Source organism: Etheostoma spectabile, chromosome 22, assembly GCF_008692095.1.
Source record: "Etheostoma spectabile isolate EspeVRDwgs_2016 chromosome 22, UIUC_Espe_1.0, whole genome shotgun sequence".
Classification (NCBI taxonomy): Eukaryota; Metazoa; Chordata; class Actinopteri; order Perciformes; family Percidae; genus Etheostoma; species Etheostoma spectabile.
Window position 1 is genome coordinate 16,067,130 of NC_045754.1, and position 5,771 is coordinate 16,072,900.

Below are 5,771 nucleotides of genomic sequence, written 5' to 3' on the forward strand. Positions count from 1 at the left end.
GTGTGTGTGTGTGTGTGTGTGTGTGTGTGTGTTTCCCAGTGGTGAAAATATGTTAACTCTGCCCAGACACCTCTCTGAGTCACCAGTGACAGCTGTCACACACCCAAGATGGAAGGAGAGGGGGAAAAAAGAAAAAAATACAGATCACACAGCACTGTGCAGTACTCGTCACAAACACACAGGCACATAGAAACACACACGCGCACACACAATTTCATATTTACCAGCCTCATGAGATGAGTTATTCTGATGAAACTTTGCGCAGATTAAAAATGTTAAACTCACATTTGATCAAGCGTGTCTACACGTTCGCAGCAAGCAGGGTAGGAAAGGCAAGATTTGACAAAAGTGACATGCAAGTGGATAGAGAGCGCTGAGAGTTAAATCTTACACTTCAGGAAAAAAAAAAAAAAAACCTTTTTAGTCAAATGTAGTAAAAGCCACAGAGGAGTGTGTGAACAAACTGACTTTAGATTATAGTCAGTTTCTGTGTCTAGAAAAGAACGGAAAAGAGGGTGTGCTACTGCGCTATCAATTCACTTGATTATTTTTTATTCCACTCTAACTGCAGTGTTCCTTTGTTATGAATTATCATTTTGCTGAGCCTTTTACTAAGGAAATCGGTTTAAAAAAGAATGTACAAAAACTGTGTGTACTACTAAGCATACACAGAAGCCTTTATGTGTAAATAAACAAGAGTTCCTTAAAGATATGCACAAATATGTAACCTCAACTTTTACAAAAGGAAAAAAACTTGTATAGTTGCATTATAACATTATTTTTTTTCCTATTATTTAGGGCCTTTTAGACAAGAGTGAAAAAGCTTGGTCTGTTTCTTAGCATTTTCAACATTTCTTTCCCTGTCAGTTTGGTAGAAAAATACTTAAATCACCCCACATTTAGGAGAGATTCTTTAGAGACGAATGGTCGGAAATGGGAACAAGTTGAAAATCGAAAGAGGGTTTTGAATGAAAAGTAACTGCAGCCAATTTCATCTCTATTTTCACCTGCACAGTAGGGTGGTGGCTTTAGAGTGCTGTGTGTATGAGTGTGTACATGCATCTGTGTACTACAAAAAACTCTTGCTAGCTGAGACTACAAAGATTATTTTTTCCTGGCCAAGTGTTCATTTGAAAAACACACAAATGTACACACACCAAACTAAAATGCAGTCAACAAAAAAAAAATTTAAAATAGAAGAAAACAAGATGGTTTTTATTCTTAATTGTAATGGTTTCTAGTGGGTTTGAGGTTCTGTTTCCTGTTGTACTCCTAGTTTCCACCCTTGTCGGCAAGTGTTACTTCCTGTTTTATTTTGATAGTCTGTTTCTCTGTCTAGTCCTGTGACTGTTTTTTTTACCTGCCTTGTGTTTTCCCGCCTTTGTGATTGTCCTCCCCGCCCTTATGTGTTTCACCTGCTCCTTTTTGCTCGTTAATTCTGTGTTCCCGTTGTCTCTTGTCAGATCCTGTTGTGTGTTCCTGTCGGTGTGTTTAACGTTTTAATTTTTTTTTAATCTTTCTAGCTATCCGCCTTCCCAGTGTCTGTGTTCCGGTTTTTCTTTTTCTTTTTTCACCTTGGACTTTATGGATTTCGAGATTTGGATTTTGGACTTTGTTTTTGCATTTTTTGGATCCCTTTTGGCATTTCCCTGTTTTTGTTCAATAAACTTTAACATCAACTCTCTCCTGCCTGCCTGCCTGTCTCTGCGTTAGGGTCCTCATTTCCCTGTACCGTCACACTTAATAGTACAAACTTCTATTTTCTGCATAATTAATGGATGAAACTGAATTTGATGCAACAGGTAGAGGCTGTATTTGATCATTTTATTCTTCTTTTTGGGAAAATTATTCAGAAAACATGCAACACATTCTTACCTGCAACAAGTCAAAATGCAAATGTATTAATGACATTCAATGTGTGCGTGCGTGCATATTAGGTCTTGATTATGCATGTAACAAATGAGACTACATGATTTACTGTATTGTTACATAGAATAAAGTAGTTGTGCTAAACAAATGACACAATGTCAAACCAACAGATGAACAGGGAATTCCTATTTAGAGCCCTAAGTGTTGTTATGATTACTGTGTGGACAGAGCAGGGAAAGTAAATGTGACTGAAGAGTGTGTGTGTGTGTGTGTGTGTGTGTGTGTGTGTGTGTGTGTGTGTGTCCGTCATTGCTGTGTTGTGATATTGAGCAGGCTCTCGATATCTCAAGCTGTCACTCAGGCCTATTAGGGCAAGGCTAACAAATTAGTCATGAATATGCAGTTAATAACATGCAAATGCCTCCTCTTGCCGTGTGTGTGTGGTGTGTGTGTGTGTGTGTGTGTGTGTGTGTGTGTGTGTGTGTGTGTGTGTTGTGTGTGTGTGTGTGTTTGCCCTCGGGCACCAGACATTGGCTCTGTAAACCCATTCTTTCTACATCATTACAGCAACAAACATAATTCATAAAAATATATAAGCATGCATGTAGCCTGGAAAAATACATGCACATGCACACACACACACGGGACATAGGCCCCTTATGCTGCCCTCTTCACATGCCAGGGCTATATACTGCAGGTTGTTGTTAACCCACTTTTTCTGAAAGAAGCGCTTCCAGTGCCACATTTTAAAACACACAAACGCACACACACTTTGTGCATGTGCGTCACAAACATGTAAATCGTCTGTTTCAGCCATGTCCCCAGGGTGATGTTTGACACAGCCTGGGTGCTGCCACAGCAATTAACCTCCCTGTACGAGAAGAGCTCTGTCAAGCAGCCAGATGGCACCGCCTGGCACATGGCCTGACTCTAACACACACACACACACCACACACACACACCACACACACACACACACACACACACACCACACACACACCACACAACACACCAACACACACAACCCACACCACACACACACACACACACACACACACACACACACACACACACACACACACACACACACACACCAATCCTGTCTCGCCCTGCTGTACACCTAACTGTTCTGGTTGTCACAGCCTCAACCCTCCCTCAGGCACCCCCCTCCCTCTTCACTTCTCCCCTGCATTGTCTTCTATGGCTTTCCCTCCTATCTTCCTCCCTCCCTCCATCTTTGGCAGCTGCTTATCCATGTCGCAGCACTGCAGATGTCACAACTCGCCAGCTGGGAAAACAGCAGGGGAGGAGAAGAGAGGAGAAGCTTTGAGAGGAAAGGAGGAGTTTGTTGCATCTTTGTATTTGACAGAGAAGCAACGAACTGAATGCAGATTTATAGATTTAACATGATTGACTGATTGAGGCATTAGTCGTGTTCAGATTTGCAGCTTTTTATTACATATTGTAGGAATGTTAGAATTTGTTTCTACAGTCTGTTTCATTATGAATTTTTATGTATAAATCCATTTATGAGAGAGTGTGATTGGTTTGCTATGTGTACTGTACATGCCCTGCTGTGTGTGTGTGTGTGTGTACTGTGTGTGTGTGTGTGTGTGTGTGGTGTGTGTGTGTGTGTGTGTGTGTATATGTGTGTGTGTGTGTGTGTGTGTGTGTGTGCTAATGAGCATGGCACTTGGCCGGGGCACGGCCCGCTGTGTATGCCTGTCTGCGTGTCCACACAGCAACCCACCAGGCCGGCATATTGATCAGTTAGCTTGGCCTAATAGGAGAAGAGGAGCCTGACCTGGGAAAGTCAATAAGGAGAAAAAGAGACATATCCTCCTCCCGTCATGAGAGAGAGAAGTGGGGGAGAGGGAAAGAGAGAGACAGAGAGAGATAGAAAGTCATGTGCATCTACTACTGTCCTTGCAAGAGAAGAAAATGCTTAGGGAAGAGTTGGTAGGCAATCAGATAAACAGCTGGACAATAGAAATACACAGCACAGCCATTAGGAAAATCATTGCATAACAATAACAAACCTCCAAGCTAAACCTAAATATATTATCACTTTTGTTAACAAAGAAAAGTTTGGGAGTTGAATAAGAACAGTCACACTGAGGGACACTGCCGGTGTGTGAAATAAGTTAAGTTCCTACCTTTCCCAAATGAGAATCAGGGTATTCTGTCAAAGCTTTTTTTTAAACTAACTTTCAGTATTTGACTGCTTTTGGCAAAGGAAAACAGCGCTCAATTGTTAACTCAAGTGTAAAAAACTCTGCAGGAGATTATACTGAGGGAAAATAATTAAAGAAATTTGAGGGAGATGGAAAATAAAAAACTGACACCCACTCACACATCAATACATCGATAATCAATGTGTGTGTTTGTGTGTGTTGTGTGGTTCTGTACACCATCAGAAATATATATAAATCTGTAGATAAACAAAAAACCAGAGGAAATGGAAAAATATAGATAAAGACTTAGGTTTCACCATTCACACACACACAACAACACACACACACACACACACACACACACACACACACACACACACACACACACACACACACACACACCACACACACACACACACGCACACCACACACAGAGCACACCCACACACACACACACACACACACACACGCACACGCACACACACACACCTGGCTGAGTGATGCTACCCTGGAGGGTGGCTTCAATCTGATGTGTTTAATGTTGACGCTGGTGGCAAAAAACACACACACTCACCCGCTATTTCAACCTGCCTGTCATTTCATTTCATGAGACCTGATTTACTCATTTCATTTATTTCTTTTTTTATTATTATTATTATTATTATTATTATTATTATTATTATATGTGCAGCCATTTAAAACCCTCAAGGTGTGATGCATATCCCTGCGTCTCTGACAGCGAGTAGGCTGACTGAGGATCCATCACTCCCTTCAGTGCCTTTTTGCAGGAATTCCAGAGAAACCCTGTACAGCTGCCAGTGCCACATTGTGCCAGACCACCAATTCCTGCTTGGCTTGGTGGTTTAATTGGCTGCACGGCAGGCTGTCAAGCTACTGACTGGTTACTTCCGAATGTCTTTGGATAGGTTCTTAGTTTTTATACAACGGCTTCTGGAAGAAAAAAATACATATATATATATTGACTGCAATATTATCCCTACAATATGTTTGGAAATCAATTGATTTATTTTATGAAATCACACTAAACATTACACTGTCAACTTCCAGGATGTAGTTTTTGACAGAAATCTTTTACTTTATATGTTGTTGGTGCACGACACCAATGGAAAGTTGATGTCGTGAAGAAGTGAAGTGTAAAGTGCATGGCTGTTACATTAGGTTGAATTTATTTCAATGTTTTATTTGCAGGATAGTTTTGACTATCAGCTGCTAAAAGGCACTAACTATACAGCCTAAGCTTAACATTTTAAAGATTGACACCAGGGAACTTTAGCTTCAGCAAGCGATGGGGATTACTGGAACTCAAGTCATTTTTAATATCAAACCTCTCCCTGGTCTGATGAGTCCAGGTGTCTTGCTAGCAATGGAAGAATCTGGAATGGGTACATTTGTATGAGCATGGAGTATTAGTTTCAGACAATTCTCCTTTCATTAGTTTTGTCAAAATGTGTGAAACTTAAAATGAAAATCTGTCTTTCTAGAAAGTGTTAAAGTAGAAACGGAACAAGTCTTTAGGGGCCTTGGAGCGCTGCATGGTGGGATTTGCATATCGCCATGGGGACAGTGGTGTTCCAGCAACTCCCTGGAGGAGCTCAACCTCCCTAAGGAGAGAAAGAGTCCCTGAGGCCAACTCGGTTACCTCTCTCTACACTGGGGGACCTATGTATGTGTGTGTGAGTGAGTGAGTGAGTGAGTGAGTGAGTGAGT

The 5,771-nt window shown here is 41.2% G+C and overlaps 1 protein-coding gene across 1 annotated transcript in view; it reads right to left on the reverse strand.

Annotated features, from left to right (window-relative positions):
* Window positions 1-5,771, reverse strand: part of LOC116672368 (trichohyalin) — a 104,091-nt gene that overhangs the window by 81,028 nt on the left and 17,292 nt on the right. The window lies entirely within an intron of this gene.